The sequence below is a fragment of the Miscanthus floridulus genome, chromosome 14, assembly GCF_019320115.1.
Source record: "Miscanthus floridulus cultivar M001 chromosome 14, ASM1932011v1, whole genome shotgun sequence".
Taxonomy (NCBI): Eukaryota; Viridiplantae; Streptophyta; class Magnoliopsida; order Poales; family Poaceae; genus Miscanthus; species Miscanthus floridulus.
This window is the reverse complement of record NC_089593.1, coordinates 41,646,681-41,670,261: the sequence shown is the minus strand read 5'-3', so window position 1 is coordinate 41,670,261 and position 23,581 is coordinate 41,646,681. Positions and strand designations below refer to the sequence as shown.

General features: G+C 50.9%; 1 long non-coding RNA gene across 2 annotated transcripts; it reads right to left on the bottom strand.

Moving 5' to 3' along the window:
- Positions 1-818: 818 nt before the first annotated feature.
- Positions 819-1,750, bottom strand: LOC136502748 (uncharacterized). 2 transcript variants are annotated; one of them, XR_010770687.1, is made up of 5 exons: positions 1,626-1,750; positions 1,475-1,532; positions 1,167-1,234; positions 981-1,071; positions 819-871 (listed from the first exon to the last, which is right to left on the bottom strand). It is a non-coding gene; the product is annotated as an uncharacterized lncRNA (long non-coding RNA). The 2 variants fall into 2 exon arrangements; XR_010770686.1 differs by having other exon boundaries at positions 825-1,071.
- Positions 1,751-23,581: the final 21,831 nt, after the last annotated feature.

The following is a 23,581-nucleotide window of genomic DNA, read 5'->3' as shown; positions in this document are numbered from 1 at the left end:
GTCGCTCGGTCTGCTAACTAATCGGTGCCTTGTGACACCCCGAGGTTATGACCCCGACACGAGGCGGTTGATTGTGACCGCCTCGGTTAATAAAAAATGACCGCCTCCGTTAATCCCAGACATTAACCAAGATGGTTCGAAAGCCCGCCCGCCTCTGAGACCCTTTGCCAAACGCCTTGGATAAGTTTTTTTTGTAGTAGTAAATATTTTTCTATAAACTTAGTCAAAGTTAGAAAAAGTTTGGCTTAAGACAAATCAAATTTTGAAAGAGGGAGTTAGATTTTTCTCTGATTTTAAGCACATTTATATTGATGGCTATATAAACTGAGAATTGCAAGATCCAGGCAGATAGAACAAAAGGGTGCTGATTGGCCTAAGACAATCATTGCTAATCCATTTGAACTATACTGACTTTTATGTTAATCACTTATCACTGCACTCAGTCAAGTCATGGTGACACAATATTTTTAAATGGAACAGGAATGGTGACACAATATTAGTTCTAGCATGGTGAAGTTATGGCATAATATTAGCACAGAATAGACACAATATTTAAGGAGTTTATAGAACACCCCAATACAGTCTAGAGAAATAGGTCACCACCTTTATGACTGATGTGATGTCACGGAGTGGGGTCCTTGGGTATCAGTCAGGTATGGGGCTCCTCTCTGGTTTAGCCCTCGCTGCACCCGCAGGTGGCACATTCTCCTTGTTGCTGAAATGTGTTCGGACCCGTCGAGCCAGAAGCTTGGACGGCGCCCTTTGCCACCAAAGCTCCTGGTGATGCCACCCTCCTGATAAAAAAGCCACAAGCATAGTTGCTGGCAAGCACCGGCCTGCTGGCAGTCCTCAATTGAGGCATTTTGTAGTCCTGCGAGGAGTTTATATAGCGCATATTGGTGGGGACAGTGATTCAAGAACCACTTAGACAATAAATCAGCAGATCAGTAAATGGGCCAAGAAACCATAATTTTTCTTACAGTTCTGCTCTCGTTCTGCCCCAATTTTTATTGCCCTTTTCCTGGATCTATGCAAGGAATTCTTGGTGACCTGAGCACTGTTGCTCGTCCCCTGCATGCATGAAATGAATTTTCGGGTGAAATTGCCAAATTGGCAAGAAGAATTGAGACAGCACGTAAGCAACCTATTCACCAAAATCTACGCACCTTTGTTCGCCTTTCGCCTCTACGCGATTTCTTCCAATGTCAATGCGATCCCTTCGACTCTAGGACACCTGCAAGAAAAACACAAGGCAAACGAGAGCAACAATTCAGACAAGAGCTTCAAGAAAACCATCAAAACCATGCAAATCCCAGACGCTCTACTCATATTCCCACCTCAATTCCCCATCCTTCATAGGTATTCGAACCAAAATAACCCGAACAAACACGTCAGAACAAAGCGACCAAGGCTGAACCAACAAAATCCCCCGCGAGAACCAATCAAACCCCCCCTATTGTCCTTCGATTCTCACCTCAAACAGGTTCCCTCAGCTCCTGATCCCGCCTCCGAATCCTTACCCTTCCGCAGACCTTCGATAATAGAACCAAAAGAAGAACTGCATCACCGAACCGCTCGAAAAGATGCAAGAACACAGCCGCCAGAGAACAGCAAAGATTCCTCACGATTTGCTTCGCTCCTCTCTGAGCCGCGGCGATCCGGGGCCCACGACGGTTACTTGGTACGATACAGCCCTGATTGGGGTGGGATTTCTGGGTAGATTCCCTAGGGTTTGAGAATGGATGGAGATGGCTACTGGCTACAGCCTCTGTCTACTGAGCGGGATGTCTCTAAACCTATTTGAAATGGCGAGACAGAGATAGTCGTTGTACCGTGTATGGCGCCCTAGGTGGACCACGAGACACATCTGGACGTTCGTGTGGTGAAGCGCAACCGATGGATGGACAGGATGGATCCGGTGTATGAGGAAATGGTGGGTCTGAAATGGCAGAACCCCAGAGGCCGAAACGGCCGGTGTAGGACGCGTTTGGTGGATCTTGATCTCGTCGTGGTATGCTCTGTATGAATTTCGAATTTTTGGACCATTGGCCTTGCAGAGACGGTTAGAGGGTTAGGGCGTATTTGGATTCTTTGCTCAAACTCACCTTACTTCACCGGGCAAGAAATTATAATAGATAGGGCATTTTAGTTCCTTTATCTGCTTGCCTTGTTTTCGCATAAGCAAGATTTTTCCTGGCTAGCTTGGGAGAGCTAATTTGGCTTGCCTAGACCAACAAAGCTATTCTTATTGGGCAAAGCTAGACAAGAAAGTCTAGCAAGGAAACCTATCGCGGGGTCAGAACCGCGGCAAGCATTGTTGTTCAAGTCGGTGTCAGAGTACGTGTCTTCGATGGCTCGTGTGGACTCAAGAACACAAGAATCAAAGAGGGGACGCAACGGTTTATCCTGGTTCGAGCCGATCGATGCCCTACGTCCAGCAGTTGCTGATCCTTATACTCAAGAGCACCCAAAATTAGGGGTTACAACAGTTTGTAGAGTGAGATTTGGTAGGAGGTTAGCTCGGTGCTAATTCTAAAGTTGCCTCTCCGCCGGTGGAGCCTTTCCCTCGTCGAAGAGGAGGAAGACGACGGATGCGGTGGAGGAGCTCTCGGTGCCCATCTCTAGGTTTCTCTGCCCTCGGTGCTAAGCACGAGCGGATGGAATGAGGAATTGAATGATCTGTCTTGGATCATTCTCCTCCTCCCCCCTAAGGTCCGACCTTATCCCTTATATAATGATATAGGTCGGGTACATGGCGGTTTCGGGGATGAGTCTACGGTATGCATGCGTCGGAGTCCAGGAAGGTCTTGCAGTGGCGCTCTGTGGACAACGGCGGTGTCGTGGAGCCAAAGAAGCCTTGAGCGTTTTTCGACTGCTCTATTCTGACACTCTATGTGTCAGGTTGTGTCGGCTTGGACCGGCCTCCCACAGGTGGACCTTCTGGAGTCTTCTTGGTGGCAAGGGAGATTGGCTCCAGGGGCTGACGCATGGTCCTAGGGGCCACCTAGCCCCTGGAGGCCGCGGGAAACTTGTCTTCTTGTGTCACGCCCCGTGCATGACCCTATCGTGGAAGTGGCCGGCAAGGCCACGCTCGGAGCGCGGCGTCTGGGAGCCCCTGAGCCCCAATGGCTCGGGGCTTGTTTTCTTGCACCTGGGCCTTGGCTGGCGTCGTAGGCTAGGCAAGAGCCAAGGCCTGAGCTCAGGTGTGTCGTCGATCGAGAGTCTGAGGCTCGAGCAAGCCCCCGAGCTCTGAGCGGGGACAGCGCTGTGCCCAAGCTCGGTCAAGTCTCTTCGTCAAAGGGTACGCGTGAGTGTACTTGATGGGTATAGCCCCCAAGCCCCTAGCCGATCCTGGAGGGGTCAGTCACGGGTTCTCTTCAGTCGGGAGCCATGGATCCCAATGATTAACATACTTGTACGTTAGGATCTCGTTAGGAACCCCCGAGCCCTTCGTGGCCTCACTTGGTCTGGTTCGTGATGGCGACGAAGGGATCAATTCGATCTTCTGGTGACCGAGCTAGCCATGGCAGGAATGGCTTCTGCTGATGAGAGTGTGATGCCATGCGTGGGGCCCTTTCCCTAGTGAGATAAGGGCATTCAGCTATCAAGGCCGAGCAATGCAGATGCTGACCCCTTCTGGTCCTATGTCGCATAGGTCTACGGCCTGAGCGAGGGTTCGGTGAACTCGTTTGGGAGTTACCAACTCTAGGCCTGGGGGAACCCTTCCTTTTGGTTGGAGCCGGCTGTGGGTCGGGTGATCAAGAGCGTCTAGGCTCTGGCTCGGGGCCACCTGATCACCCAGCGCGCCATGCCGTTTTGGGAGCTTTGGTAGTAGGCCCTGACCCTCTTGGGCTGGCCTTCTTGGGCCAACCTTTTGCGGCCATAAGTAGGGGCGCGGGGAGCGCACCGAGCTTAGGTGGAGGACCCTCATCGGGTCCACTGCTCAATAGCTCCTGACCCAACTCCAAGGAGTTGGTTGGTTTTGTAGGTGCACCGCCCGAGCGCCCATCGATCGGGAGGTCGAGTTGCTCCATCTAGGGAGTAGGCGTAGCCCCCAAGGCCATCGTGGGGCCTCCTTGTCAACGGTCATGGTAGCTTCTAGGCACGTCCCTTTTGCTAATGCTCTATGCAGGTGGTTTGATGGTGTTCGAGCCATCATGCCTGGCGAAGGAGTTATGGCTTGCGCTCCCGCGCCGTCCCACTTCATCTGGGAGATGGGACATCAGGCCATGTGAGTAGACCTAGCATAGGAGAAGCCATGGCACTTGGTGCACGTGGATCCATGCCGTTGATAGCGAACGATGGGCCTAAGGGGAGTTGAATCCCCTCAAGTCCCATGAGGAGGCATGCACGGAGTGTGTGGTGCGCTTGGTGGAAAGTGGAGCAGAGACTTGACTCGTTGTCAATTCCCTCCTGACTCCACCTTTACTGCGTGGCCATCATCACACAACAACCCTGAGGCATGCTACGAGGATTGAAGGGGCGCCTGGCCAGTTCCCCGAGGCCTCTTTTGCCATTGATGTCTGATCGGAGGGTGTGGGGGTATTAACCCCTATACCCTTACGGCTAGGCATGGGCCGGCCCAGATCAGAGGGTCTGGTCCACCAAAAGACAACACGCGGCCCGGCCAACCTGTTTGGAGTCCCGCGTAAGGAGTCAAGACAGACTTGGCAATCAAGCAAGATCCTGGTCGGTTAGAATAGGAATCCTTATCCGGCCACCTATGGCAATTGTAACTGGCTAGGATTAGGTTTCAGATCTATAACCCTGCCCCTCGGACTATATAAGGCGGGTAGGGGACCCCTCTAAAAAACATCTCTCATTAACATACAGCAATACAATCAGACGCAGGACGTAGGTATTACGCCTTCTTGGCGGCTGAACCTGGATAAAACCTCATGTCTGTCTTGCGTCACCGTCTTGTTTGTGGCTTGCGCATCTGTCTGCCGACAATCTACTACCTTGGGCATACCCCTAGGTAGACTGCCGACCATATTTCATCAACAATGGCGCGCCAGGTAGGGGGTGTGCGTACTGCTCTCCAAGCGAACAAGATGGTCATCATCCCCAGCTTCATGGCTACACCGAACGGCCTCACGTTCACCATCGGTCAGATCACCTGGACCACCGGTTCCGATGACTTCATCGCCACGATCACGGAGGAGGCGTGGATTCAATCTGCATTGACCGCTGCTTCACCTGCATCGGCTATGGCTCCGGCCATGGTGGATATGGCTCCGACCACGGTGGATCTGGCTCCAACCATGGTGGATCTGGCTCCGACCACGGCGGATCTGGCTTCGACCACGGTTAAAAATACTTATAGCTTTGAAGCACGGAATGATGTGGCGAAGGCGCGTCTCTTCGACCGTGCTTGCTCCACGTGCTCTGCGGGTGCCACCGGGGCTCTTTCCACGACTAGTACCGGTGCCAGGGCTTGATGCTCGACCCCTTTGTCGCTTGTCCTCTGCATTGCAGTGGTCGATGATGCGAGTCCCACTGGCACAGAGGAGCCACCCTACTCCGTCGACTCCAGTTGTCTCCTCCTCTTTCGAGGGACGAGTCGGAAGATGTCTACATCCTCTGTTTCATCATCTGACAGTGTAAAGATGGCCTAACGACGCTTGCTGGCCGCCGACCGCTTGCCAGCAGCCCTGGCCGTCGCCTCCTCCCCAACCCCGAGTACGGCCCAGTCGATGTCTTCGATCCTGGCACTGGTCTGGGCGGTTGGGCCGGCAACTTGCGGCCAATCCACACTAGGGGGTGGAGACACGAACACTGCTGCTCTGTCACGACCATTACTCTGGGAAACATAAAGGCAACAACACAGTAAGTTTCTGTTACAACATAACTCTACGGGTACAAGGCATCATAATTTACCTTTGGGGGAGGTCGGGCCAGCTTGAAAGCGTGCTCGATGTCGCTCAACCTGACATAATTTGGATCAGCTAAGTTGAATAGCTCTCCAATCCTGGCTTTGACTTCTATCTTGTCAAGCACCTCTTGCCTGGTCCTAGTTGGGTCTGCGCTACCTTGGTACTCGTAGCCGGGATGTACCCTCCTCTGGCAAGGCTGGATCCTTCGGCTAATGAAGTAACCGACCATATTTGGACCATCCAGTTTCTTCCATGGGATCATCTCAAGAAGTTCTAAGATCTGTTCCAAGTGCTCAGGCTTCTCCGACCAGCTGTTCTTCTTCTCCGGAATGAACCCCACATCACACAATGTGATCGTGTTCGGCTCTTCGCGGATGTAGAACCACTTCTTGTACCAGTCATCCAACGATGTGTTCCAAGGGTAGTGCAAGTACTGGGCCTTCATCCTGTCACGCAGATTGAGGTACACACCTCTGGCTATCTTCGAGCTGCCGCTTCCTTTCTTCCGCAGACAGAAAAGATGGCGAAAGAAGTCGAAATGGGGCTGGAAGCCACCATATGCTTCGCAAAGATGAATGAAGGTGGAGACAAGAAGAATCGAGTTGGGATGCAGATTGCAAATCCCAATCTCGTAATACAAACAGAGCCCCTGAAGGAAAGGGTGCACTGGAACCCCAAAACCCCGCTTGAAGAAATCTTCGAAAACCACAATCTCACCTGGTTGTGGATCGGGGTACCTTTCTCCTTTCAGTGCGTGCCATCCTGCGAGTGCCTTGTTGTGGAGTACTCCCATGGTGACGAGGTCTTCGATGGTCTGCTCGTTGCTTCTTGACTTCCACCACTCCTTCGCCATGACTCCGGTTTCTTCTGGGCGTCACTCTTCGCCATGAATCCACCCTTGTTGATGGAGGTGGATATGGTGGAGGGGTGATTGGTGATGATTTCGAAGGTATTAGGGTTAGCAAGAGGAAGAAGAAGGCTACGGCGGCGAATGGTAATGGGGATTGGTAAAAATTAACTTACTAGTTCTATATTATAAATAACCAAGAGTTCTGCCGTTTCGTCCGCCCGAGATTCTTGGGAGACGTGCACACGCGCCGCAGACGGTTGTTTTCACAACCTCGAGATCTATGCCAATATACGCGCCCCTTCATTACCAGTGTACGCGCCTCTTCGTTGCTAGTGTGAGAGGGCCCACACTAACGCACCTCCTTACAGGTGCCAAGCGACTGTTTGCTTGAAAGGACAAGAAGGCAGTATGACGTGCTATACCCGTCTGCTTTTTTGACTAGACGTGTCAGATTGGACTTGACAGAGTAAGAAGATAAATAAATACACCAAATAATAGTACAAGCAGCATTCGTTTCTTCGCTACATGTCTCGTGCTCAGGGATGGTCCAGACCACTACCGTGCTTGGTGACTGCTCCGACCATTACTGTGCTCGGGGACTGCTCTGACCACTACTGTGCTCGGGGACTGCCCAGACCACTACCGTGCTCGAGGACTGCTCCGACCACTACCGTGCTCGGGGACTGTCCCGACCGCTACCGTGCTTGGGGACGGTTCCGAAGAATGCTCGGCGATTGCTCTCCTCGACTACATGTGATTTGTACTCACATACAGTTCAGAGACATTTATTTAGACCTTGCTACAAGACTTATATTTTGTCTTCCAGCAAGCTCGGGAACTACATCGGTACGATGCACCTGCCGGTGCATCTCGTGTTGATTGTACGACGATTGGATTCTTAACTCTAGTAGAAATTCTTTTTAGACCCTGGCACCACGTGCCTGCGTCACCTACTACCAGGCTCAGGGACTAAGTGGGCACACTTCACCTTATGGTGAATGTGTTTATTTAATCGACCCCTATGTTTTGACTGATTGTTAGGATTACTATCGTGCTCGGGAACTGTCCCGACCACTGCTCGGAGACCGCTCTCCTCGGCTACATGTGATTTGTACTCACATACAGTTGAGAGACATTTATTTAGACCTTGCTACAAGGCTTATACTTTGCCTTCCAGCAAGCTCGGGGACTACATCGGTACGATGCACCTGCCAGTGCATCTCGTATGGCTTATATTATGATTGGATTTTCGACTTGATTGGGAATTCTTTTTAGACCCTGGCACCACGTGCCTACGTCACCTACTACTAGGCTCGGGGACTAAGTGGGTTCACCTTGCGGTGAATGTGTTTATTTTTCGACCCCTACGCCTCTGGTGATCAAGGACGCTACGCTTCAAGACGCACTTACATTTCTTTTCAGAAATACAAGTGGGCACACTTCCCAGGACGGAAATCTTTTTCTTTTTTCTTAAGAGCACCATACATTCTTCGGACAACCTACTTCTCCGGTGACAACGGGGGTCAGAGATGTCAAGAACTCCAGCCTCACTGTTCGGAGAAGATTAAAATGGCGTGTCGCAGCATAATACATGGTGCTCGGGGACTAGCTGTGGGGGTATTAACCCCTATACCCTTACGGCTAGGCTTGGGCCGGCCCAGATCAAAGGGTACGGTCCACCAAAAGATGACACGTGGCCCAGCCAACCTGTTCGGAGTCCCGCGCAAGGAGTCAAGACAGATTTGGCGATCAAGCAAGATCCTGGTCGGTTAGAATAGGATTCCTTATCTGGCCACCTATGGCAATTGTAACTGGCTAGGATTAGGTTCTAGATCTATAACCCTGCCCCCTGGACTATATAAGGTGGGCAGGGGACCCCCTCTAAAAAACATCTCTCATTAACATACAACAATACAATCAGACGCAGGACGTAGGTATTAGCCTTCTTGGCGGCCGAACCTGGATAAAACCTCATGTCTGTCTTGCGTCACCGTCTTGTTTGTGGCTTGCGCATCTGTCTGCCAACAATCTACTACCTTGGGCATACCCCTAGGTAGACTGCCGACCATATTTCGTTGACAATGGGCCTGGAGCCGCTCACAGCGCATCAACTGGGACTATAAAGAGGGACCTTGGGGACACGGTGCCTTCTATCCCTCCTCCAGCTCCTTCTCTTCTTCCTCTTAGATCCAACTCCTGGCGACCATGGCAACAATGAAGTGTGATGATTGCCTTCGAGTGAGACTAGCCTCCTCTGCCGGGCGATCGCTCCCACGAGGGTGGAAGGATTCTAATGAAGGAGGGGCGACGACATGACGGTAGATGTGTTTGTCGCGTTCCCCTCCCCTAGAAAGCAGAAGGATTTTAGTGACATCACTGGAATCCTTCCTTCCTTCGATGGGGATGGGAAACCATGATGTGTCGGTCACTGTCCCTCCCATCCCAGTGAAGACTAGGACCTAGGTCAGATAGCGGGGCGACGGTCGACGTCACCTAGCTTTTTGGCCCTCCGGGAGGAGCCCCGAGGTCAGCCTATCGGCCTGAGGCTCTTGTACTATAGGGCCCCGACCTAGAGGTCGAGCATGCCCTGTGCTCTTTGCTGCCATGTAGGCGGTAGTAGATCGTGGTTTTTGCCATAGTATATTGTAATCAGGTCATTCCCAATTAATGAAATAAAATTACATTTCTTTGTAATCTCACTACTCGTGATTCAAGCTCAGAGACTGAGGTCCATCATTGGGATGGGCTATTATGATGATGGCCTTGGTGGCCAAGATTGCCATGTCCATGCTGCTAGCAGGTAGGTCCGTGAGAACCCTAGGTTTATGGTCACTCCATTCCCTGGTCATGTCCCCCCAAGGGGAGATCCTCGGCTTCCTGATTGAGCCACTCCTATAGTTCCCGAGTCCATCTGTTAGTGCTTGAGGGCTCATTGCCTCCCTTGGTGGGTCACCACGAGCGGCTCTAGGTTGGTACTCGCACATCGCACGATGAGCATCCGGCTAAGGCTTCTGATGCCCGACCATGAGCGTCCCTCGCACTTTAGATGCCTTAGGTGGCCTTGAAGCCCCTTGGGCTGGCCTTAGAACCCATAGTGATGCCCCTCATGCGGTCCCATTACCGTTGTGCGGCTAGGAAACGCGGTCCGATGAAGGATCAGGAAGCACATAAATAGCTGCAAATGAACGAAATGGACATAAGAGAAGGGAAAGGGGACATAGCTAGTAACGTGGTGGCTAGGGCCATGCCGTCAGTGCCTTGCTGATCCTTCACCCATTCATCCCATTCAACCTGTCAAGAGGATGGGACTTATCTTGGTTTTTGTTGTTGGAGAGGTAGGCCAATGAAGGAGGTCGACAGGCAGGTTCTGGCTTGGGAGACGGTGTTTCTAGGCGGATGGCTTGGCGATGGTCTTCCCTCATGGGGAACAGTCAAAACACACCTCAATCGGGTCAACCCCTTCTAGGGGTTGAGTGCTTGGATGGAGGGGCTAGCCGAGCCATCGCTATAGCCAGAAGTCTTGGTCGCCTCGCCGACGCTCGAGTGGTCGGGCACTACCGCTACCTTGGCTACTCCCTTCGCTGGCGCCCTTCCTGCATCACGACCGAGGCCATTAGGAGCATAGGGGGCAATGAGCATGGCCGCTTGGATGATGCAGTCCTCCTCGCAGTAGTAGGCGACGGTGATGGCTCCCTTGGGGTTGAGCATATTCAGCTTTAGATAGGTGTAGTTTGTGATGGACATGAACTTGGAGAAGCATGGCTGGCTCAGGAGAGCATGGTAGACACCGAGGAAGTCGACCACCTCGAAGGTGAGCAGCTCTTTGCGGAAGTTGTCTGGCTGGCCAAAGGTGACGCTGAGCCGGATGCGCCCGAGGAGCATGGTTTCATTCCTCAGGATGATCCCATAGAATGGTGCCTTGCTGGGGTGCTGGATGCACATCTTGTCCAGGGTTCTGGCGTAGAGTATGTTGAGGCCACTGCCCCCATCTATCAGCACCTTGGTAAGGCACATGGTGCCCACGATTGGGCTGACCATGAATGAGTAGCATCTCGGGTGAGAAACACGATTGAGGTGATCCCTTGGTCGAAGGTGATGGCCATTTGGGACCATCTAAGCCACATTGCGGTAGCGAGGGTGTGAACGGCGTTCACCTCCTGCTTTGTGATGTGGCACTACAGGCAGGACTCATACAGCTAGGAGCCCCCGAAGATCATGAGGCAACGATTGGCCTCAGGGAACTCAGCATCGTCATTCAGGATGTTGTACATGGGCTCGTTGGCCTTTGGGGCTGGCTTCTGGGCCTTGCCCTACTAGCCGAGGGTGCCACGGATGTTGCCCCTAATGGTGGCACAATCTTTGAGGAGGTGCTTTGCCTGCCCATCGTGGAATGGGTAGGGGCCTCGAGTGCCTTCTCAAAGTGCTTAGGGCATGCGCCATGGGGTTGAGGCCTGGCAGCATGAGCGACCGTGGCCACCATCTTCTCCATGCAATGCTTCTGGTCATTGTTCATCTTGTCACGGTGATGCTAGGATGACGCTACATCGTTGCTGCCATCCCCACCGCTGAGGTGGGTGGCATCTTTGGCCTTGCCGCTGAAGTTGGCTTGGACCGCCTCCTCGTCGGTGGCGTACTAGGTGGCAATGTCCAGGAGCTCCCGTGTCATGCGCGGGGTCTCATGGCCATTCATGTGGACAAGCACCTCACTGGTTGTGCCACAGATGAAGGTGTTGTTCACGTCACGTCGATGATGTTGGGGAGCTCATTGCGCTTCTTGGAGAAGCGCTGGATGTACTCCCAAAGGATCTCGTTGGCCCTCTGCCTATAGTTGCGGAGATCCCATGAGTTCTTGTGCCGAGTGTACGTACTAACGAAGACAAAACAAAGGTCTCCCTAGCAACAAATGCTGCCAAGCTCAAGCTACTCGAGCCAAGCTCTAGTCGAGCTCAACAGAAGCAGGGGAAGGTACTGAACGATGAAGTCGTCATCCGACCCCCAAACCTCATGGCAAGGCGGTAGTCCTTGAGCCATTGGTCCGGGTTAGTCTTGCCGTCGTACATGGAGATGTGCGTCGGTGGCCGAAATTGCCTAGGGTAGGGGGCCTCCTGGATCGCTGCCCCAAACGCCTAGGGGCCGAAGTGTTCTCGGGTGGCACCCTCGCCCCTTCACTCAGGAGTGTGGGACTACGTGTGAGCGTGGCACCTAGGCTCGATGGTGTCACAGACGTCGCAGTCGTCGCCGATCTAGTGGTGCATGGGAGGACATCGAGGGGAAGGCTGACGCCATCGCTCTAGCTAGGCCTTGGCGCACCTAGTCCATGGGCAATCGGAGCTGCTGCCGGAGGAGTCACCACAGCTCCCGCTATCAACAGAATATCATCGACAGTCCACCGAGGGGTATCCCGTGATGGTAGATTTGTCGGTGGGGTACGCGTAATCAGGAACCGGATGATGACACAAGGCGCAGAGACAGCCATTTAGACAGGTTCGGGCCGTCTGATCGATGTAATACCCTACGTCATGTGTCTTTAGTGTATTGTATTGATCTGTAGTAGATAGATCTTGATGGATCGTGATGGATCGTATCCGCTAGGGGACCCCTACCTCTCCTTATATACTCTGGAGGAGGTAGGGTTACAAGGTAAGTATCCTATTTGGTACTATACAATGTCTTGCGGTGCACACCGAGCAGTGCCGTGCACGCCTTGATCTTGTGGGCTGGGCCACCTCCGATGGTGCGGCCCATGTCTTGGGGGCCATACCCCCATAGCTAGTCCCCAAGCCTGACAGTAGGTGACATAGTCATGTGGTGCCAGGGTCATAAAGTAGAAGACCAACCGAGCAGGCAGCCAGTCCCCAGGCGTAGCCTCGAGATGAGAACAAGCACATTCACCGCAAGGTGAAGTGTGCCCACTTAGTCCCCGAGCCTGCTGGAAGATGAAGAATGAATCTTGTAGCAGGGTCAAAGAAAAAGAAGTCTGAAAGCTTGCTGACGTCGTCTGACATGTGCGTATCAAGACCCTAGACATGTTGCCCAAGATCAGCACCCTGATTCGAACAGCATGGAGCAGCTTGATAGCACAATGACAAGACGTAGCAAGATCCGACCACCAAGGGAGTCCCTAGTGTAGTTGGCGATGTCCGAGCACTGAGGAGCGAGGAGTCCCTGGCGCCGCTGGCGATGACCGAGCACCGAGGAGGGAGGAGTCCCCGACGTCACTAGCGATGACCGAGCATCGAGGAGCGAGGAGTCCTCGACGTCGCTGGCGATGTCCGAGTGCTGAGGAGCGAGGAGTCCCCGGCGTCGCTGGCGATGTCCGAGCACCGAGGAGCAAGGAGTCCCTGGCATCGCTAGCGATGACCGACCACCAAGAAGCGAGGAGTCCTCGGTGTCGCTGGCGATGACCGAGCACCGAGGAGCAAGGAGTCCTCAGTGTCGCTGGTGATGTCCGAGCACCAAGGAGCGAGGAGTCCCCGGCGTAGGCGGTGATGTCCGAGCGCCGAGGAGCGAGGAGTCCCCAGCGTCGCTGGCGATGTCCGAGCACCGAGGTGCGAGGAGTCCCCAGCGTCGCTGGTGATGTCCGAGCACCGAGGAGCGAGGAGTCCCCGGTGTCATTGGCAATGTCCGAGCACCGAGGAGCAAGGAGTCCCCAGCGTCACTGGCGATGACCGAGCACCGAGGAGCGAGGAGTCCCTGGCATAGGCGGCGATGTCTAAGCACCGAGGAGCGAGGAGTTCTCGGCATCGCTGGCGAGGACCGAGCAACGAGGAGCAAGGAGTCCCCGGTGTCGCTGGCGATGACCGAGCACCGAGGAGCGAGGAGTCCCCAGCGTCGCCGGCGATGACCGAGCATTGAGGAGCGAGGAGTCCCCAGCGTAGGCGGCGATGTCCGAGCACCGAGGAGCAAGGAGTTGCCGGCGTCACTAGCAATGACCGAGCACCAAGGAACAAGGAGTCACCGGCGTCGCTGGCGATGACCGAGCACCGAGGAGCGAGGAGTCCCCGGCATAGGCGCTGATGTCCGAGCGTTGAGGAGCGAGGAGTCCCCAGTGTCGCTGGCGATGACCGAGCACTGAGGAGCGAGGAGTCCCCGGCATCGCCGGTGATGACCGAGCATCAAGGAGCGAGGAGTCCCCGGCATCGCTGGCGTTGACCGAGCACCGAGGAGCGAGGAGTCCCCAGCGTCGCTGGTGATGACCGAGGAACGAGGAGTCCCCGGCTTCGCTGGCGATGTCCGAGCACAGAGGAGTCCCCAGCGAAGCTGGCGATGTCCGAGCACCGAGGAGTCAGGAGTCCCCAGCATAGGCAGTGATGTCCAAGGAGTGTGGAGTCTCCGGCGTCGCTGGCGATGACCGAGCACCAAGGAGCGAGGAGTCCCCGACGTAGGCGGCGATGTCCGAGCACCGAGGAGTGAGGAGTCCCCGGCATCGCTGGCGATGATCGAGCACCGAGGAGTCCCCGGCGTAGGCGGCGATGTTTGAGCACTGAGGAGTCCTAGGCAAAGATGGCAAGGTCCAAGCACCGAGGAGTCCTCGGCGTAGCTGGTGACGTCCGTGTAGCGAAGTGTGCCCACTTACTCCTCGAGCACGAAGAAACCAAGCACTGAGGAGTAACCGGTGTAGCTAGCGATGAAGCACGAGCGGCGAACAGTCCGATCAACTGGTCGGTGATGGAGTCCATGAACTGAGCGGTCTGACCAGTTGATCAGTGAGGAAACCCGAGCACCAGGTGATTCGGTCACCTGGACAATGATCCTGCAATACAAACATGTAGAACGGGTAGTACATGACGCACAAATAAATAAACTCCAGAGAAAAATCAGCAATGGTGATGAAACGGCGTATGCAGTTCAATGATCAGTTGGCGTGAAAATATATTTATGTTTAATATAAACCGCCCAAACAGTTAGTGTGTAGCTGAGTCTCTAGCCCTAGCTAGCCCATAGTCCATAACGTCGAGCGTGGAGCCCGTGCACGTGTAGGAGGAACAGGCGTGACCAAGGAGCCACTGCCGACCACCCATAACATAGAGCGCGGAGCCCGTAGCATGTGTAGGGAGGAGCTGGAGACAGGGCCATTTCTAGAGGCATCCGAGCATCAACGTGACTGTTCGGGGGTTCGGAAAATCGTTTGGAGAGCAAACATGGAGAAAACAGTTCGGAGAAACATTCTGGCGATATACAGAGATTGGAGAATATTTAGAAGAATATTAAGGCGTGACTTAGCTTTGGACGGAGCATCTGGTCGGCGGCGTATGGCGCTATCTGGTTGGCGTTGATGGCGAGCAACTGACAGGCGGTGAGTTGTTGGTGAAGACAACCTCGGAGGTGGTTCTGAGATCGGACCTACTGTCGCGGGGGCTGATGTAGCCAGTGATGAATCATCGTCGTGGACCAGTATGGATCTCCACAAGATTGATGATGAGAACGCGCTGTTGATTTGAGGTCCATCTAGCTCACCATGGATCAAGCGCACACCCCTACCTGGCGCGCCAACTGTTGACAGAATATCATCAGCAGTCCACCGAGGGGTATCCCATGATGGTAGATTTGCCGGTGGGGTGCACGTAATCAGGAACTAGATGGTGACACAAGGCGCAGAGACAGCGATTTAGACAGGTTCGAGCCGTCTGATCGACGTAATACCCTACGTCCTATGTCTTTGGTGTATTGTATTGATCTGTAGTAGATAGATCTTGATGGATCGTGATGGATCGTATCCGCTAGGGGACCCCTACCTCTCCTTATATACTCTAGAGGAGGTAGGGTTACAAGGTAAGTATCCTATTTGGTACTATATAATGTCTTGTGGTGCACGCCGAGCAACACCATGCATGCCTTGATCTTGTGGGCTGGGCCACCTCCGATGGTGCGGCCCATGTCTTGGGGGCATACCCCCACACCCGCCCACCGGCGAGGCGTGCGCATCGGAGCAATCCCCGTTAATGGTAGTCATTGGCTTTGATGGCCTAGAGGGCGTGGTGCAACACCGAGAAGGATAGCCCTTAGCCTGCTGCTCGAGGGTGTATCAGAGATGTCCTCCAGCCGGTAGGCGGCAGCCGCCATGTTGTAAGCCGCTCGAGGGAAGCGTAGAGAGCTAGGGGCCCATACGAGTGTCATCGTCATTGATGGGAGGTTGCATAGCTTGCTGCCATGGAAAGCCCTGCCTTTGATGCTTGAGCTCTACCTTGGCGGCCTCTAGGTCCACCTGCTGAGCTTGCAAGCGATCCGTCTTCTCCTGAAGGTAGTTCACGCAGCTGTGGGGACTCAGGTACGACAGCATTAGCTCAAGCGCCTCATCGGCGGGAACCTCGACGTCGATGTGGCGGCACATGCATGGTAGGGCACAGCAGTCGATGTCATAGGAGTTGTACTTCAAGCCATTCCCCAAGAGGATCTCAAGAAAGGTGTGCAGCAAGGGGATGTTAGCACCCGCGGTGCCAGAGAGGATGGCACTCTGTGGTGCCTTACGGCTAATGAGGTGCTCTAACTCTAGGTAGAAGGACACCGCCGCATTCTGGATCCCGAAAGGTAGGTACCTGAGGTAGTATCAGAAGAGGTCAGGCGACGGGAGCACCTCGCCGGTGGTGATCTAGTGGTGGACATTGGCCAGCGTGTAGAACATCTAGGACTAGTCCCACATGATGGGGTGCGGCCCTAGACCGCACCGGATTTGCTAGACCAGGACCTTGAGATCTGCTCCTAGGGGGGCCAGTAGAGGGGGCGATGCCAGGAGCTCGTTGCTCACCATCGTAGCCCCATTGAGCAGACGAAACTTGCCGTAGTAGTCGATGATGTAGGCCAGGCTCCCAAAGTTGAGGACCTAGCCTCCAGCGAAGGCACCGCCATTTGGGGCGGTGTCGCTTGCTCCGGCAACGAGGCAGGTGACTCCAGCCATTGTAGAGCCTGCATCGCACTTGATGCTACCCCCTACCTGGCGCGCTAGCTGTCATGGGGTTGGAGCCATGGAAAGCATTGTTGTTTGAGTCAGTGTCAGAGTACGTGTCTCTGGTGGCTCAGGTGGACTCAAAAACACAAGAATCAAAGAGGAGATGCAACGGTTTATCCTGGTTCGGGCCAATCGATGCCCTACGTCTAGCAGCTGATGATCCTTATACTCAAGAGCACCCAAAATTGGGGGGTTACAACAGTTTGTAGAGAGAGATTTGGTACAGGGTTAGCTCGGTGCTAATTCTAAGGTTGCGTCGCCACCGGTGGAGCCTTTCCCTCATCAAAGAGGAGGAAGACGATGGATGTGGTAGAGGAGCTCTCCATGCCCCTCTCTGGGTTGATCTGCCCTCGGTGCTAAGCATGAGCGGATGGAATGAGGAATGGAATGATCTCTCCTCCTCCCCCCTAAGGTCCGACTTTATCCCTTATATAATGAGATAGGTCAGGTACATGGTAGTTTTGGGGATTAGTCTATGGTCTACATGCGCCAGAGTCTAGGAGGGTCTTTGTAGCGGTGCTCTATGGACCGCGGCAGTGTCATGGAGTCTAAGAAGCCTTGGACATCGTCCAGCTGCTCTGTTCTGACACTCCGCGTGTCAGGTTGTGTCGGCTTGGACAGGCCTCCCCTAGGTGGACCTTCTAGAGTCTTCTTGGTGGTAAGGGAGGTCGGCTCTAGGGGTTGACGCATGGGCCCGAGGGCCACCTAGCCCCTAGAGGCCAAGGGAAACTTGTGTTCTTGTGTCATGCCCCGTGCATGACCGTGTCACGGAAGTGGTCGGCAAGGCCACGCTCGGAGCATGGCATCTAGGAGCTCCCGAGCCTTAATGGCTCGGGGCTTGTCTTCTTGCACCTGGGCCTTGGCTGGTGTCGTAGGCTGAGCAGGAGCTAAGGCCTGAGCTTGGGTGTGTCATTGATTAGGAGCCTGAGGCTCGGGCGAGCCCTCGAGCTCTGAGCCAGGATGGCACTGTGCCTAGGCTCGATCAGGTCTCTTCATTGAAGGGTGCGCACGAGCATACCCGATGGGTATAGCCCCAAGCCCCCGGGTGATCCTAGAGTGGTCAGTTGGGGGTCTCTTCAGTCAAAAACCATTGATCCTGAGGCTTAACATACCTGTATGTTAGGATCTCATCAAAACCAAACATCTCCAACGAGACCCCTAAACTAGCTCTTATCTTATTTTTGGAAAAATAGACATTATGTTGTGAAACAGTGAAATATCGATGCGAGTGAATCTCGATAGGCATAATCACTATTGAAGCACGTGGTCACTAATTACAAAATGACAAAATGCATCAAGATTTGTAATGACCATGTGGGAGGGTAATTAACAGGGGAATCTAAGGGGGCAGCAGCGTTGCCTGCCCATGGTTCTATAGATAGGAGCTTAGCTCAGTCTCATTTTGTAGATGGTAACTGAAACCATTGAATGAAATAAAGAGCTCTCATCCCCTCTTACATCTATGTGTTCTCTTGGTGTTATATTTTGTCTCTATGTGTGCATATTACAAGACCGATTTCTCAATACGTTATCAGCACGAGTTCTACCGAGCTAAGGGTAAGAATGGTGAGAAATCGATTCTCCTATATATAGATATGATGAACAAGCTCCTTACCTATGGATGTGCATACAAGCACCACCTTAGTTGAGAATGGCTTAAAGCCATACCTCACTGGTTGTCTAAAGCAGCCAGAGATTGACTCTGTTGAATCAAATAAATGCTCATCGATGTTTTGGCAACACTCGACAACATGAAGGCGGCTCTGATGCCGTTGCCATCCAAAATGTCATAGACAAACTCAGTACCTTGCTAGCCCTGAAGTGTTGAGCATTGTGAATCCAATGGCTATCGCAGAACCAACAAATTTATAAGAGCACAAGTACAATAGTAGCCCACAAGCGGTCGCACTGTCATACTTGAGCCCATATAAACCCGGTAGTCCGTCGAGTACCACGATGGGTCTCGATAAACGATCCGCATACAACCAAGATCGTACATGATTCAACATACATGTCACATGTTACATAAAGTTCACAGATATAGTTCATTCATTAGAGTACGAAATAGAGTTATTACAAACCAAGTTTGATAGATAGTAGCGGAAGCAAATAAAAGTTTGAAACTAGCAGTTGCCAACTTAGTTCAAATATAGTGCCAACACATGATCACAATACACAAAAGCATATAGAAGGATTATTAAAGATGCCTGCCCAAGGCTCACTCCTCATCCACGGCGGGATAGAAGCAATTCTTGCAATAGCCATGATAGACGGTACCATCTACAATAATGGGAATAAAACCCTGAGTACGAGAAGGTACTTAGCTAGACTTACCCATCATGAACTAGAAATAAATTGACTCCAAGGATTATGCAAGGCTCTATAAGTGGAGGTAGCTTGACAACATTTTGCATAAAAAGCGATTAACTCAGTTATACAGTTGCACTTCGGTCATCAAGTTAATTATAGCTATTCATATCTAGATTAGCAACTATCCTATGCCAAACATGTGGTATGTCATTTTAAGAGCATACAATAGTAACCATAGCAGGTGTAGTAATTCCATGTTTATCCGAACCATCACATTCCATAATACAATTACTACGATGTTGGCGCTAGCCAAGTTTCTCACTATCCAGAATAGACAGTGATTCGAACCATCACCTTAGGTCACCTTTGGTACAACTCAAGTCCACATTTCACGGGTTCGCCTAGCGCCGCACAATCAGGGACAACCAGCTGCCAGGACGTTCAGGCTTGGCCTACCCTTGGGCTCACATCTAGCTCCATACACATCCTTAGTACAATCCAGAGTGCGCACTCTAACAGAGCGGGGCCCAGCTTGAGTTGAGCTACTTGGCTTCGTGGTCGGAACAAGTTATCCGGCTAGCTAAGTGATAGGCATGCGTTCAATCTTGTCAAAAGTGCCAACAACGGTACGGTCCTTAATCAGCATAGATGGAATCACATGAGTCAATCCACACATAGACTCCGCTCGGCCTCCATTTACATTACCCCACGGTTCTTTTCCATGATAGCAAATATAGCCAACCGTGCTTCGGTATCCACCTATATCTCGTAGGTGACAGGAAATCACCTGACTTCTACCGGTCTAAGCATGGCTAAGCATATATTCGATCCTGGACCTATATAGGGTTAAAGGTGTATATATCTGGACAAGGTAGTTCCATGCATCAAGTGTTTCTAATCAACTCTTATACCTAATGCATCAAACATAAAGGACTCAAGTAGTATTTTGTAAAACACTGGGAGACTTAGAATGCTCCAAGGCTTGCCTTTGAAAAAAAGAGGTGGGGCAGTGATCTGGGCACTCCAGGAGCTCTTTTGGAGTCTGCTCCTCTTCTCCTAGAGCTGTGGCTTGAGGAGTCTCCTGCTGATCCCCTTTCTCTTCTTCGTTGAATTCCAGCAACGTTATCTCCTCGGCCGATCCTATATGCATGAGCATGGAATAAGATATCGTGAATGCATGTATGATGACACATATAATATGATAAAACATGATGAATGCATCCTCGTAAGTATTTTCAATAGTATGGTATTAGAGTAATAACAAGTGCACCCTATTCTAGTGAGTAGGTGCATATCTCTTCTCTGCAATTCATTTATTGAACTACAAAACAGTAGCTACTTGTTTTAACCATAACTGGAGTTATATACATCAAAATCATATCATTATGGACATTCTGGAAAGCTTATTAAATTGTCTACAACTTTCTTTTAATACTCTTGATGTGATTCAATAGTTATCTAGGTCACACAATTTATTCAATCAAATCTGTCCTGAGAGCAAACAATTAGGGCAGCAAACTTCTAACAGCCAAAACTCTTAAACCCTAGGGCCTATGACCATGAAACTTTAACACAAGGTATATTAGTAAGTTGTCTACAATTTTGTTATTAACAAGTTTTACAGGAAAGGCCATTATCAACATGAAATCATCCATTCAACCGAAACTATACATGCAACCACTTATTTGAATTATCAAGCAATAATTAATTAGTTGCATACCACTAATTGATTCTAAACCTTACTATTGACATCAACAGTTCATATGCATCACAAGCACCACAGAAAACATTATGGTCAAGTAAACCTATTTATTTAAATGCCTTTATTTATTTAATTAGATAATTAGGGGAAATAACAAACATATACCAAATGTGCACAATAAATTCTCATAAAATTACAGTCGCTTCTTAGTGCTCACAATAGGCTACTATGAAAATTTCATACCATTTGGACATGTATAACATCCTATACAAAAATGACAAGCTAGCAAGATCTATTTTAGTGAAAATAGTTAACCCTATAGAAAAGTGTCAAACAACAGATTATATATTTTTCCTAGCTTAATATTAGTGCCATACTACTGTACAAAATTTTGCATAGCAATATGTTACATATTTTTATCCCTATAATTTTCCTTCGAAAATGCCATTTATTAATAGATAAATAGAAAGATCATATTTCAATCAAGTTTACTGCAAGTTTAATATTATTTCCTAGCTAGAGCATGTCAACACAAGACTAGCAAAATTGGAATCAAAATTTATCACATTTTGAGCTCAAGATATATAATTTAGAAGATTGTAAACATTCAAAAAGCATTTATTTAAATACATTTTAATCACCATGAAAAATACCAGAAACTATATATTTCATATATTTTATAAAATGCTACACTTCAAGAGGAACACAACAAAATTTTGTTCACAAACATTGGACATCTAGAACTCCACTTATGATTTTTCAAAGTTTGCATACAAATCTAAAATAAATGAACTAGCCCTCAGCCCTATTGCCGCTGACAGCTGGGACCCTGAGTCAGTCGGGCCCGCATGTCAGTGAGCCAAAAGTAGAGGACCGGCGCGGACTGACTGGAGTTCACCGACGGCGAGCTCTCCGGCGACGACACCGGCACCTCAATGATCCCTGCAACCTTGTGCACATAATAGGGTTGCTAGTTGGATGGATTAGCGAGGCTAAGGACGACGGCGGCGGTCATAGCAGTGCGACGGATGCGGTCGATGGCGCGCCACCGGAGGTTACCGAGATGGCACAATCTAGGGTTCCTCTAAGCTCCTACATACTACGGTGATCCTAGCACACACATTAGCATGACCAGCGGTGGTCGGAGAAGGCCCGGGCACGGCGGCATGGCACGGCGGCGAAACGACGACAAGGCCATGCGCTGCACGGAGGCCTTACCGTGTGTGGCTAGCAAGCAAGGAGGGTGAAGTGATGCGGTGGGAGTACGACGAAACTGCGGCAGTGGCGAAGAGGCTACGTGGTGTGAGCTGGGTGGCCAGCAATGGCGATGGCGGCGAGCTCTCGCTGATATGGGCGGAGGCGCAAGCGAAGGAGGAGGCGGGAGGGGAAATGAGAGCACGAGAGAAAATGGGTGAACGATGGGGGATGTTGGCGCGTCGTGGCCCGATGTGGCCTAACAGGCCGGGCCATTGGCGTCGAGCGGACTCCATGTGGTGGCCAAGCCCTGGTGCTGGTCAGCCACTGATGGCCAGCCGAACAGGCCATCAGAGCCACGCGATGGAGCCTGACAACGCAATTTGATGACGTTCAAACTCCTAATTCACAGCACATTAGTGAAAACTATCTTAACAAAAATTGTAGCCCTATATACTATCTCCAATTTCTCTTAAAGGATCAAGGCCTAATTCTCAATGAACAAGGAGTAAAATCATCACAAAGTTGGGTACGTCAGCACTGTCAGCGCAAAAGACTAAGCAAAATTTTTCAAGTGATGGAAACTGTGAAATGTTGATTCTTGTGAGCTAAATTCAAACATGTTAGGAGATAAACTAGCCTATGACCCAAAAATAAAAGTTGTTGCTTTCATCAAATACTACAACTTTGGTTTAGTGCACACATCCATGCAAAGGCTCTATGACATGGTTCAAACTAGGTCAAACATACCACTTTCAAATGATGACTTACACTACAATTATGACTTAGTGATCAAACTAGCCCTAGTCATGAATACCAAAGTTGTTCATAATGATAGTCTAAACATGGTTAAGGTATTCCTAAGGTCACACAAGCATTTCATACATTGGTTACACATAATACTTCCTAGGTCAACAAGCATATCATCACTTAGGAGCTTAATTACATAAAGTGATCTACATGAACAATGTTCCATTAGTCATCCTAAATGTAGCTAAGATGTTTTGGTGACTAACATCAACCACTTACACTTATTCACACATGATCATAAGCATACACCTATAGAAACATAAAATAACAAGGCATGTTTCACATGTTTCAGTTGTATGTTTCATATGTAAAAGCTTATATATGAATGCTTGATGATTATGCTCATGCGATGCAAGTCAAATTATGCAAGCCTAACACCTAGGGTGTTACAATGGCCGATGTCCTGAAGATGCGCGCGCAGAACGAGACTACCCTAGCATCGGCTAGATGTTGTTAATCACCTAGGGCTACATCGCCAATTCAAAAGTGTAACGACCCACGTTCATTACAACCTAGGCAGTCATTTTGGCCCTCCAAGTGAGCAATCATCTAAGCTAGCAGACAAACCCCTATTCCTTGAACTAGACTGACCATAGAGGATCTGCTAAAAAGGAACCTGCAATCATCTCTGGATACCTACGATTAGGATCATACCCGAAGCAACAACACATCCGGATCAAGATTGAAAGAGTCATCTAATGGACATCATCAACACCCATGTGACCACAACTAAACATCCTAGGACATGATAACTTGGCCCCAATGCCAGACCATCCAAGGACTGCATCAAATCAGCAAAGATGATAGACTACCGGACAGTCCGCTAGTTCTACCGGACCATCCGGTGACGCATAGGTCAGCAGCAGTAAGTGAGAAATGAGTTGTTGTCTACT